Source organism: Mobula birostris, chromosome 13 (genome assembly GCF_030028105.1).
Source record: "Mobula birostris isolate sMobBir1 chromosome 13, sMobBir1.hap1, whole genome shotgun sequence".
NCBI lineage: Eukaryota > Metazoa > Chordata > Chondrichthyes > Myliobatiformes > Myliobatidae > Mobula > Mobula birostris.
The window spans coordinates 83,884,848-83,898,729 of record NC_092382.1 but is presented as its reverse complement, the minus strand read 5'-3'; the positions used below and the strand labels follow the sequence as shown (position 1 = coordinate 83,898,729).

Below are 13,882 nucleotides of genomic sequence, written 5' to 3'. Positions count from 1 at the left end.
ATGGCAAATATTACTTCTTTGTGCAGAAAATGTAATAGGGATAGTCTTGGATAGGACCCTGGTCAGACCCTACTTAGAGTACTGTGCTTAGTTCTGGTCACCTGACTACAGGAAGGATGTGGAGCGATTTAACATCTTAAAGTAGTTTTGAAATTTTGCAGGACACGGTATTTGCTCCTGATGTTTGTCTGGATGGGAACATTTGAGATGTCCGCTCCGGTGAAACCAGAACACATCCTCCGCTCTGCGACAATAGCTTCGAACCGCTAATTCTCCCGTTGTGCCGTCTACGTCATCCACGAACCTACTTATGTTTAAATCCGTTTATGTTTTCCTGAAAATTATATATCATTTTTATTATTTTTTCTTTCTTTACTTTACCATTGTCAGGTTTGAAATACAATGTGCTACTGCTGGAAAAGCGGATGCTCATGTACTTACACCCTGGATGCCCACGACAGTAAACCTGAACACGAACTGAAAAGTTCAGTTTCAAGTTCATCCCAAACACTGGAGCCCAAACGATGTTTCTGCCCAGGATTGAACTGGGGACCTTTCGCGTGTGAAGCGAACGTGATAACCACTACACCACAGAAACTGTGCAAAGCGCTCAATACTCTGCGCTATTGAGCAATGACCCGAGGCACCTCCTCCCCACCCTGCTCTGCAATACAGCAATAAGAACAAGTCATTACCCACCGTTCCTCTTCGCTTTCAATGACAATTATTGCATTTATGTGACATATACGGTTACATGCATTAACAATTTCCTGTGGGGTGCTGGTCAGGGCGCGACATGTAACAGGTAACTGAACTATGTTGCTTATATACAGCAAAGAATTCAAACAGCAAACACGAGGAAATCTGTAGATGTTGGAATTTCGAGCAACACACATAAAAGTTGCTGGTGAACGCAGCAGGCCAGGCAGCATCTCTAGGAAGAGGTACAGTCGACGTTTCAGGCCGAGACCCTTCGTCAGGACTAACTGAAGGAAGAGTTAGTAAGAGATTTGAAAGTGGGAGGGGGAGGGGGAGATCCAAAATGATAGGAGAAGACAGGAGGGGGAGGGATGGAGCCAAGAGCTGGTCACGTGATTGGTAAAGGGATATGAGAGGATCATGGGACAGGAGGCCCAGGGAGAAAGGAAAGGGGGAGGGTGAAGCCCATGGGCGAAGGGTATAGTGAGAGGGACAGAGGGAGAAAAAGGAGAGGAAGAAAAAGAATACACACACACACACACACACATATATGTGTGTGTGTGTATTTTTCTCTCTCTCCTTTTTCTCCCTCGCCCTCCTGTCTTCTCCTATCATTTTGGATCTCCCCCTTCCCCTCCCACGAGGTTGTGCTCCAGCTCACGAACTAAATTCAACGGCGCCTTTAAGATTTCTCACCCTGTCTCTCTCGTCCTTTCTCATCACCTCAGATTACAAGTTAATTGAAAGTGACTGAACAACGTGCCAATACACTTATAGACAACAGGACGCGTTACAAGCCGGAGTTACTTGTGAGATGATACCAGCTGTAGAGTAATGAATCACGGCCAATCGTCACACTGAATCCACACTAACACCAGACACACCATCACACTGATATCTCACTGATGATCATGTTCCAATCTAATCCGTCGGATCGCAACCAGACAAAGACATGAAAGGCCAGTTATATGACCGATTGTGAAGGAAATTTATATTGGGAACAACAACCTTCAGGCAAATAGACCAAATCAAAGGTCGCAGTGGAGGGATCGCATTGCAGCTAGAGGGATCTGACCATTGGAAACGGAATCTCAGCATGTCAGTAGAATCGGGGGAGGTGTCCTCTCTTTCACAGAGGCTTAGTGAACACAGGACATGTGAGAATTATTTTATAATTCTGTCCTGAAATAGTGGAGCTTCATGTTGGGAGAGAGGGATAGAGATATCATCATCTCGATACCATTTCTGGCCATTGAGGCCACGATTAATATCTCTTTTGTTCGCGTGGGCCTGAAACAACTCGCCGTAGTAAGTAAACATTGAGCTTAATCGACAGCACAGCGAACCAAGGTGAGGTGCAATTACAGCGTTTCTGAGGCATGGCTTCAGGAAAGGTCGGGTTCGTTGTTTCACTGTTTGGTTAATTGAATTGAGAAGACAGGAATGTGTTGGGCTTGTGATGTCCTGATTCAACAAAGAAATCGCCTGTTCAGGCACGTTCAACAAAGGGAAGTGAGGCTACGCGTGTTGAGCGAGAGAAGCAAACAGGGAGAATGTTTGCAGCCCCGCGGGCACATGCCTTTTAGTGAATAAGGTCAAAGGTGCATCGCTTCGAAGTTAAATGCAAGTAATAAACAGGGTGCTCAGCTTGAAAAACGCGCAGTCACCTGGGTGTTGCAAGCATTAAAATCACAAGTGCTCTAGGTGAGGCTGGAACTCCCAGCCTCGGCATTTCTCCGCCGTGTACTGCCATATAAGTACCGCGCGCTAACCGATTGCGCCACTAGAGCCCAGCGCTGCAAACACTTGGTTGTAAATATCTGGAAAGGAAAACTGGAAGAAATTCCAATATCATGGAGCAAACAGCACAGAAATATACGTGAAAACGCCGTTCGGCCCACAGTGTATTGCCGTGGCATCTAAACAGCAAATCAAAGATACTCAAACTCTAATCCCTCCTTCCTACCATGTCCATATCCCTCGATCTTCCTGACATCCATGTGGATATCGAGTAATCAAATGTGCGCATCAAGTACCGCCTATAAATTTGCTGATGATGCAAACATTGTAGGTAGAATCTCAGATGGAGAAGAGAGGGCCTACGGGACTGAGATATGCCAACTAGCGGAGTGGTGTCGCAGCAACAACCTGGCACTGAACATCAACAAGACGAAAGAGCTGAGTGTGGACTTCAGGAAGGGTAAGACGAAGGAACACATTCCAATCCTCATAGAGGGATCAGAAGTGGAGACAGTGAGCAGTTTCAGGTTCCTGGGTGTCAAGATCTCTGAGGACTTATCCTGGTCGCCACATATCGATGCAGTTCTAAAGAAGGCAAGAAAACGTCAGTACTTCATCGGGAGTTTGAAGAGATTTGGTATGTCAACCAATGCACTGAAAAGCTTCTATAGATGTACATTGGGAAGCATTCTGACAGGCTGCATCGCTGTCTGGTATGGGGAGTGGGGCTACTGCACAGAACCGAAAGAAGCTGCAGAGGTTTGTAAAATTTGTTCCTCTCCATCGTGGATACTAGCCTACGAAGTACCCAGGACATCTTCAAGGAGAAGTACCTCAGAAAGCGTCCACTATTAAGGACCTCCAGTACCCAGGACATGCCCTTTTCTCACTGTTACCATCAGATAGGAGGCACAGAAGCCTGAAGGTACACACTCAGCGATTCAGTAACAGGTTCTTCCTCTCTGTCATCCGATTCTTAAATGGACATTGAACCCATGAACACCACCTCTATTTTCAAATATATATTATTTCTGCTTTTTTACACAATTTTTAATCTATTCGATATACGTATAACATCATTGATTTACTTATTTATTATTATTTATTTTCTTCGTCGATATTATGTATTACTTTGAAATGCTGCTGCTGAGTTACAAAATTTCACGACACATGCCAATGATAATAAACCCGATTTTTTTTTTCTGAATTCTGATTCTGATCTCTTTAAAGCCTCTAATGTTTTTGTTTCTACCACCGTACCGGGCAGTGCACTCCAGGCATCCACCACTCTGATCAAAAAAGTTTGACCTTGACATCTCCCCAGAATCTACCTCCTCCCATCCTCAATGCATGGCATCTGGTATTAGTTACTTCAACCCTGGGAAACCGACGCACCCTGTCTACTCTAACTCTTCACCTCATAATCTTCTAAACCTCTACTAGATCTCCCCTCAGCTCCCGGTGCTCCAAAGAAAACAAACCATGTTAATCCAACCTTCCATAAACACATATACCCTTTAAACCCGGCCGCATCCAGGTAAACCTCCTCTTCAACCTCTTCAAAGCCTGAACTTCCTTCCTACAGTAGGGTGACGAGAATTGTATGCAATACTCCAGAAATAGCCTAATCAGAGTTTTATAAATTTGCAACATAACCCCTTCACTTTTGAACTTAAGGCTTCGACTAATAACAGCAAGTTTGATCTTATAAAAGCAAGGTTGATCGATGAACCTCCTTATCGATCTTCGCTTTCAGCTCAAGCGGGTATAACTTCAGGTTAAAAGGTACATTTATTATCAAATTATACAAATCGTCTTCTAATTCGGTTGGAAATGAAACCTAGAGGGAAACAAAAGGCGGCAGGATCATCAACGCACATATCCCCCACCGCAGACGGAGATTAAAGTCCTGATATCAGTGGATTCAGCATTAATCGGGAACTCGGGATCATCTGCGTAGACAAGTATTCCGTAGATTGAGCAGCCAAACTCAGTGTGTTTATTGTTACAATGTTTCTCGTTGTGAACAATGAAAGTACAGTAGCCTCGGCCGGCAAATGTCCAATTAAATCGTCGCGTCATTGCCTTACGTCAGAATGGAACAAAGAAAGTCAACACATTACGTGACAAACTCTGAAACCTACACTTCCACTAAACCTGTGTCCATCGTGTTAGATGCAGCTGATATAGAAACATAGAAACATAGAAAATAGGTGCAGGAGTCGGCCATTCGGCCCTTCGAGCCTGCACCGCCATTCAGTACGATCATGGCTGATCGTTCAACTCAGACCCCTGTACCCGCCTTCCCTCCATATCCCCTGATCCCTTTAGCCACAAGGGCCTTTTCTAAGTCCCTCTTAAATATAGCCAATGAACTGTTTCCTGTGGCAGAGAATTCCACAGATTCACTACTCTCTGTGTGAAGAAGTTTTTCCTCATGTCGGTCCTAAAAGGCTTCCACTTTATCCTCAAACTGTGACCCCTCATTCTGGACTTCCTCAACATCGGCAACAATCTTCCTACATCTAGCCTATCCAATCCCTTTATAATTTTATACGTTTCAATAAGATCCCCTCTCAATCTTCTAAATTCATAGCGTATAAGCCTAGCCGAGCCAGTCTTTCATCATATGAAACTCCCGCCATCCCAGGAATCAATCTGGTGAACCTTCTTTGTTGTTGTTGTTGTTGTTCGTCCTTCGTAGTCGGAGATGACCATGGCTTCAAAGTCAAATGGGAGATTGGTGGCTGTGGGTCCGGAGGTGACTGATGAGGCCAATCCGGGCCCTGAAGGCTCGCCCACATGTGGGACACAAGTGGGTGGGTGCTGTCATGGCAGTGGATGCTGCTCGGGCCTTGCTCACAGCACGCTTTCGTTGCGCCTCGATGGTGCGCCTGACTTCAGCTGCACGGGCTCCTGTGGTGATCTTGCTGCGCCAAGCTGGACGGTGGAGGGCAAGCGTCTCCCACGTGTTGATGTCGACACCCAGGCCTTTGAGGGATGCTTTGAGGCAGTCTTTGTAACGTTTCTTCTGCCCCCCGACTGAGCGCTTGCCCTGACACAGTTCTCCGTACAGCAGCTGCTTAGGCAATCGGCTGTCTGGCATTCTGACCACATGTCCAGCCCACCTGGCTTGGGCTTTCAGCAGGAGGGTGTAGACGCTGCAGAGCCCAGCTCGTTCCAGGATTTCCGTGTCGGGGACTGTGTCCTGCCACCTGATGTGGAGGAGTCTGCGGAGACAGCTCAGGTGAAAGTGGTTGAGCTGTTTGGCGTGTCTGCTGTAGACAGTCCAGGTCTCGCTGGCGTAAAGGAGGGTGGTAAGGACCACTGCACAGTAGACCTTCAGCTTGGTGGTAAGGCTGAGTCCTCTCCGCTCCCAGACGTTCTCACGGAGTCTCCCAAAGGCGGCGCTGGCTTTGGCAATCCTGTTGTTGATCTCAGCGTCTATGTTCACTGCGCGAGAGAGTATGCTGCCCAGGTAGATGAAGTTGTCGACTGCCTGGGGGTTCTGGCCCTTCACCGTGATGCGCGGCTCCTGGTATGGCTTTCCTGGGGCAGGCTGGTACATAACTTCGGTCTTTTTGGTGCTGATAGTGAGACCGAAGTTGTCGCAGGCTTGTGAGAAGCAGTCCGTTTCACGCTGCATCTCCTGATCTGTGCTGGCGTTGAGTGCGCAGTCATCAGCAAACAAGAAGTCTCTGATGACAGTCTCTTGCACCTTTGTAACTGCCTGCAGGCGCCTAAGGTTGAACAACCTGCCGTCAGTCCTCTACCTGACGTGGATTCCTTCTTCGTAGTTACGGAAGGCATCTGTCAGCATGGCAGAGAATACCATACTGAACAGATACGGGGCAAGAACGCAGCCTTGTTTGACGCTATTTGTCACTGGGAAGGCCTCCGACTCGTCGCCGTCATCCAGAACTTTCACCATCATACCGTCGTGGAACTGCCGGACGATTGTGATGAACTTGCTGGGGCAGCCAAACTTCTCCATGATCTTCCACAAGCCTTCTCTGCTGACCGTATCGAAAGCCTTGGTTAGATCGACAAAGGTCACGAAGAGGTCGCTGTGTTGCTCCTGGCATTTTTCCTGGAGTTGGCACGCAGCAAAAATCATGTCCGCCGTCCCAAGTTCAGCACGGAAGCCACACTGGCTTTCTGGGAGCATACCTCGCTCAAGATGTTGGAGAACGCGGTTGAGCAGGACGCGGGCCAGAACTTCCCCGCAATGGACAAGAGGGAGATGCTTCGTTGGTTGTCGCAAGACTGGCGGTTGCCTTTCCTCTTGTAGATGTGGACTATGCTGGCATCTTTCAGCTGTTGCGGGACCTGTCCCTTTTTCCACATGGACTGGAAGAGAACAGTCAGCTTTTGCATCATGACAGGGCCTCCTGCTTTGTATAACTCAGCAGGGATTATATCGGGTCCTGGCACTTTGCCACAGGAGAGTTGCTTCACTGCCTTCCTGACTTCATCTACTGTGGGGAAAGTGTCGAGGTTCTTGTTGATCTCTACCTGGGGCAGGCGGGCAATGGCCTCGTCGTTGATGTCGGCAGGGCGGTTAAGGACGTTGTTAAAGTGCTCAGCCCACCGATCCAGAATCTGCTTCTTCTCTGTCAGCAGCTGCGTCTCATCTGCGTTGAGGAGAGGTGAGGAGCCGGATACAGCCTTAAGCGCATCGTAGAAGCGCTTTATGTCGTGGCTGTCTGCATAGCCCTGGATTTCATCGGTCTTCTTGCTGAACCAGCTGTCCTGCATCTCGCGAAGTATTTTCTGCACCTTTCTTCTTGCGTTGGTAAAGGCATCTTTCTTGGCTAGCGACGTGGGGTCGTTCTGATGCGCTCTGTAATGTTGATGTTTCTCCGTTAGTAGTGCCTGTATTTCTTCATCATTCTCATCAAACCAGTCTTGGTGGATACACGTTCTTCTGGAGCGGTCGCAGCAGCGCTGAACGACGAGAAGCAGGCGTGGGATTTGCCATCAATTCTAACCTCGCCCGTAAACTCACCAAGCACCCAGAGAGCATCAACGACCGCCTGATGACACTTCAGCTCCCACTTGCAAACAAGAAGAGTGCTGCGCTGATTAGTGCCTACGCTCCCACCATGACCAACCCAGATGACATTAAAGACAAGTTCTACGAAGAACTCGACGCCCTCATCTCAGCAATCCCACAGTCAGAGAAGCTCATCGTTCTCGGGGACTTCAATGCCAGAGTAGGGACAGGCTACCAAACCTGGGAAGGGATCATTGGAAGACACGGCACTGGCAAGTGTAACAACAACGGCCTTCTGCTCCTCAAGACATGTGCCACACACGACCTTGTCATCACCAACACCCTGTTCCGCCTACCCACCCGCAAGAAGACGTCATGGATGCACCCACACTCGAAGCACTGGCATCTGATTGACTGCATCATCACCAGGAAGAGGGACAGGATGGGTGTCAGAGTGACGAGAGCCATGTGTGGTGCCGACTGCTGGACCGACCACCGCCTCATCGTGTCCAAGTTCAGGCTTCGCATTCTGCCCATGAGAAGACCCCAAGGGTAGAAGATTGCAAAGAGGCTGAATGTCTCCAAGCTGAAAAGCAGCAGGGTTGCAGAAGAACTCGTCGATGACCTTGAAGGCAGACTGCCAGACACACCACAGCATGACGGGACCAGCGTTGAGGAACAGTGGACGGCCTTCACAGACGCTGTCTACACTACCGCCCTCGAACACCTCGGACCAGCAACCCGAAGAAAGGAAACTAAGTCTCCATTAATTCCACGTGGTAGACCAAATGCAAAGATTACTCGCATTGGCAGTCTTAAGACACAAAATGATTCCCAGAGACACAGGACCTACTTTTTACGATCGCAAGTGACCCTCAGAACGTTATATTCGGGTTATCTTACTTCATAATTTCCATTCGCGCTCACCCTGCCACCACCACTCCCCCGCCCCATCTATCCCTCTTGCTGACAACTCCCCCTACCTGTCACTTTTCCAGCTGGTTTTCACTGCTTTCCATGCGTGTTTTTTTTTTTCTGTTGGGAACTTCAATACATGAACCGTGTGCAATCAATTTCAGATCATCATGTAATCTGCTCACGGGTAGTGTAGCCGAGAGGTTTCTGTCTCCAGTCTTTAAAGTGAAGAGGCTTCGAATCACAACACAGCCACGGCTCGAATGTCCCCCTATGCTTTTTCGAGAAGCTGTCGTTGGGCGGATGGTCGCAACCGACATTCACCATCCTGCAGTTGTAACAGAAATCTCTCATACCCCTGATGATCCCGTACTTCGATTCTCCTTCCACCCCAGCGGAGTAAAACAGTGGCTAAGATTGTGTCACTAAATTGAACGTAGATTGTTTTTTACAAGTGGAGTACTCATGTTGTAATTAATTTTGGAAAGAGCTGACCATCCACTCTCCAAACAGACTGGCCGGAGCTCTCATCATTGAAGCCAATCTGTTCTTTACATAGGTTAACCCAGCGTAAAAGAACAGGTCGAGGAGAGAATCTCTCTGCCCACCAAAGTCCGCCCCTCATTGAAACATGCGATAGAAACACCATTACAGTTTATCCACGTTGCTAAAATTACCTCTGCATTGAACGGAGTCACATCCACGTTTCACTCACGTAATAAATATGTGCACTGATCTGCCAGCGTAAATTAAAACAATATACTGTCCATAATCCCGATAAAACCCCGCATGGATTTGTTCCTGCTGTACATGACATTAAATCAAAGGTAGAGTCCCGGCCGATATGCAAGCTATCAGTTACCCAGTGAAACCGCGCGACATGCGATGTACCCAGCATAGGCGCCGCGCCGCAAATGCTTGGAGGACAGTATCAAACTCCACCTTCCAGCACCCTGACATGGGGTTAAACTGGAGGAATTATCCATGTCATTGCGGCTGTTGTTACAGTACAAGGTGAGCGCAGGGAATGAAAACTAAAAGGTCCGGAAATGGGCAATTCCTTGGTTACTTTTCACACTAAACTATTGAAACCTGCAGTTGAGACGATTCCATTCTGGAACAGAATTATAAATCAGTTCTTCCATGTCCAGTGTAATCCGATTTCTGACTTCCTTTACCAAGCTGCTGTTAAAGAATGGAGCCCTCCACCAAATCTACTGACATGCCGATTATCAGATCCTTCAGGCTCTCTGTGACCTGCGACCTCTGATGTGACCGACTCAGCACTGCTGTAAAATGCTCACATTCCCGCTCTCCTGTTACACGGGGCTCGCTTCCTGATGGTTATTGTGATTAATATAATTTTCCATCCAAAAGAGGTTGTTTAATTATCCGCAGATGAGTGGGTCTGGTTCAGATACGACGGAACAGATTGGAAAATGAAGATTAAGATGGAATTAATGAAACATTAGTGTGATTGTGTGTTTAGTAATAGCTCGCTTGTGCACTAGGCGGGGCTAAAGACATTGGTTTCTGACTCTACAGATGCTATTTCCTCTTGTTTTCACTATTTCCGTTGTCTATGAATTATTTCCTTCAATTAACGTTCTGGCGAGAGTGACGAGAACGGAAGATTGGCGAAGACTGGCGAAGAACTAATCTACAGCGAGAAATGTCAAAATTACAGCTGAATTATTCTTGAGAGGCGGGGAGCCACCATGTGGTGACTGAAGGACACTGCAGCGGCCGATACGTTTTTTGTTGCAACACATCAAAGTTGCTGGTGAACGCAGCAGGCCAGGCAGCATCTCTAGGAAGAGGTACAGTTGGATGTTGTTGGATGTTGCGCCCTGACCGAAACATCACAGCAAATTCGTCGTGAATTTAATAAATATGCCCTATAAAGTTGGCCCTTGTTCCTGAAGTGGGAACGAAGAGTAGGCAAAATTTCGTTTTCTATTGCTTGCGGGCAGAAAAAAATTGTCCTTAAGAGCAGGATGAATAAGTAGAGAGTCGGAGGTGCAGGGTGTCTGGTCAGTGCTCAATAGCGTAGAACATTGAGCTCCTGGCAGCGTTTCTGTGGTGTAGTGGTTATCACGTTCGCTTTACACGCGAAAGGTCTCCAGTTCAATCCTGGACAGAAACACCCTTTAGGCTCCAGGATTTAGGAGGCACGTGATCTCAAAGATCCCGCGAACTTTTACGTTCGTATTTACATTTATTATCATGGAAATACCCCTGCGGGAAATTGAAAAGGAATGGCCAAAAACCTCGTGCATAATCTACAGAGCAAGGGAATTGGGAACCGTTTTGTTTCGAGACAAGATGATGATGCGAGATCGTATATCGGTATAGAGTTATAGTCACTATATTTTAATATGTCGGTCTTGCTGAGTATTGATGCAACATGTAACTACTTACGGAATATCCCACGCATGCATGCAGATGAGTAATTAACCAGTGATGTTTTTTCTTTCCTTCGTCGTTAACGTCACGAATAAGTTTATATTTCGGTGTACACTTTGCCCTGTGACTCAACACATAGCTCCCGATGTTCCCTCGGCACCCTGTTACCTCTATTACATTATTAAAACATAAGGGTCAGTTATCGTCATCAAACCGGCCACTGTTACGAATATTATTCAATGTCTTGATGGCGGACTTACCACTGATGTTCCAATCTGCCCACAGTCGATATAAAATATGTATCACTGAAGTTGCAGAAATGTCAGTTAAAATGTATCCGGAGGTATCAGCAGAATGGAAGGGAGAAAACATAAAACTGTACATCGGAAGGAAAGAGACAGATGGGTGGGGAAATCGCGGTTTAATCGGTGCCGCCCACAGTATTCATGCGCTGTATGGAAATTCCTTCAGTTTGTGTTTTACTTGTACATTCCTCGCCTGCGTGGCCGCGGTTGATGCATTTCACTTACTCGGTCCGGACGTTGTGCCGCTCTTCTGCTGTCTCCGGAATCGGATGACGAGAACATACTCCGCTCGATCTGTCTTTGATATCAGTTCGGTACACTCGAGTATTAATCGACACCGCGCTGTGTTTAAACGTTTCTGACGCGTGTTCTGCAGGAAGGTTTGAAAATCACCTGCTTCGGGATCTGTGCGCTCAACTCCCAGTTCAGAATTTCCGCATGCACCTCCATCCGCCCTTCATCGTTGCGAAGAGACGGAGGCTGAATGGGGAAACTGATAAACATCGCAACTTATAGTGACACTCACACATTTTCCCCTGTAGGCGCATTTGTACTGATCGTTCAAGGAGCAGCAGACTTTGGAACAGTTCAGGAGAACTGGAAAATTGGAAATGTCTCTCCACTCTTTAAAGGGAGAGAAACAAAAGACAAGAAATTTTATTTCCATTCCCATTCAGCCACACATTTTAATTCCACATCCCATTCCCATTCCGATATGTCTATCGACGCCCTCCTCTACTGTCAAGATGAAGCCACACTCAGGTTGGAGGAACAACACCTTATATTCTGTCCGTGAAGCCTCCAACCTAATGGCATGAACATTGACTTCTCTAACTTCCGCTAATACTCCATCTCCCCCTCTAACCCCATCCGTTATTTATTTTTATACACACATTCTTTCTCTCACTCTCCTTTTTCTCCCTCTGTCCCCCTCACTGTACTCCTTGCTCATCCTCTGTTTCCCCCAATCCCCATTTTCTTTCTGCCTAGGCCTCCTGTCCCATTATCCTCTCATATCTCTTTTGCCAATCACCTGTCCAGCTCTTGGCTCCATCCCTCCACCTCCTGTCTTCTCCTATGATTTTGGATCTCCCTCTCCCCCTCCCACTTTCAAATCTCTTACTAGCTCTTCCTTCAGTTAGTCCTGACGAAGGGTCTCGGCCTGAAACGTCGACTGCACCTCTTCCTAGAGATGCTGCCTGGCCTGCTGCGTTCACCAGCAACTTTTATCTGTGTTACAGGAAATGTTAGGCCCGTTAGTCTTCTTCCGTGTTTAGGACGATGTTGTCCATTATTAAGGATGAAGTTTCGGGGCACTTCGAGGCACATATTAAAATAGGGCAAAGTCAGCATGGTGTTCCTCAGGGGAAATTTAGCCTGACAAATCTGTTGGAATTCCTCGAGGAAATAACAGACAGGATAAATGGAGAATGTCAGTGGATGTTGCTGGCCTAGAAAATCAGAAAGAATGTCACAGGGTGCAACTCTTGAGGTTTCTCAACAAGAGGAGAGCCGATGGTATTACGGGAGTTATACTAGCATGGATCGAAGATTGGCTGAATGGCCGAAGGCAGCGAGTGGAATTAAATGGAGCGTTTTTCTTGTCGGCTGCCGGTGACCAGTTGGTGTTTGGACCACTTATTTTCACGTTATATGTCAATAATCTGAATAAGGGGATTGATAGTTTTCTGGCCAGTTTGCAAACGGTATAAATATAGGTTGATGGTTATGTTGTGTGAGTGTTGATCAGCAGGAACTTGGCAGAAGGAACTGAACTGATTAGGAGAGAGATGTAAAATTATATTGGAAAGTGTATGGTCGTTCACTTAGGCAGAAGCTATAAAGGCGTGGTCTATTTTCTAAACGGTGAGCATGTTCAGAAAACAGATGTGTAGAAGGAAGCGGGAGACCTGGTACAGGATTCCCGAAAGATCAACTTGCAGGTTGGCTCAGTATTAACGAAGGGAAATGCAGTGACAGTTTACATTTCGAGAGAACTGGAAAATGAAAACAAGGATGTAATGCTGAGTCTTTATAAGGCATTGGTCAGACCGCAGTTGGAATCTATTGAGCAGCGTGTGTTCCTTAACCAAAAGCGGGTGTGCTGGCATTGGAAAGGACCCAGGAGACATTCGCGAGAATGATCCTGGGAATTACAAGGCGAAATATGCACAGCGTTTAATGACTTTGGGACTATACTTGCTGTAGTTTCGGAGAATGACGCGGGTATCCCATTGAAACTTATCGAATAATGAAAGGCCTGGAGATAGTGGACATGGAGAGGATGCTTCTTGTCGTGGAGAAGTCTAAGAATAGAGGGAACTAACCCAGAATATAAGGAAGTCATTTTCGAACTGGGGTAAGGAGAGATTTCTGTAGCCTGATGGTTGTGAATTTGTGGAATTTATTGCTACAGATAGCTGTGGAGGCCACGTCATTCGATATATTAAAAGAGGTGATTGACAGTTTCATGATCAGTAAGGGGGTCACATGTGACGAGGAGAAGGCAGGAGGATAGGGTTGAAAGGGATAGTATATCAGCCATGCTGGAATGGCAGAGCAGACTCGATGGACGGAATGGCCTACTTCCTCTCCAAATGACCAAATTTGGAGACAAATTCCAATTGTGAACATTATTTTTCATGACTCACAAAGCAAACTATCTGGCAAATATTGGAGACTTGGAAGCTTTAAAGTACAGTAATAGTTCAACAGATGGCCCCTCACATAAAGAGGTCACGACGAGGATGGGATTCGAACCCACGCGTGCTGAGCACAATGGATTAGCAGTCCATCGCCTTAACCTCTCGGCCACCTCGTC

General features: G+C 46.9%; 3 non-coding genes across 3 annotated transcripts; 1 reads left to right on the top strand and 2 right to left on the bottom strand.

The window, feature by feature from the left end:
• Positions 1–525: 525 nt before the first annotated feature.
• Positions 526–598, bottom strand: trnav-cac (transfer RNA valine (anticodon CAC)). The gene has a single exon. It is a non-coding gene; the product is annotated as a tRNA-Val (tRNA).
• A 9,825-nt stretch (positions 599–10,423) lies between these two features.
• On the top strand, positions 10,424–10,496 carry trnav-uac (transfer RNA valine (anticodon UAC)). The gene has a single exon. It is a non-coding gene; the product is annotated as a tRNA-Val (tRNA).
• A 3,304-nt stretch (positions 10,497–13,800) lies between these two features.
• Positions 13,801–13,882, bottom strand: trnas-gcu (transfer RNA serine (anticodon GCU)). The gene has a single exon. It is a non-coding gene; the product is annotated as a tRNA-Ser (tRNA).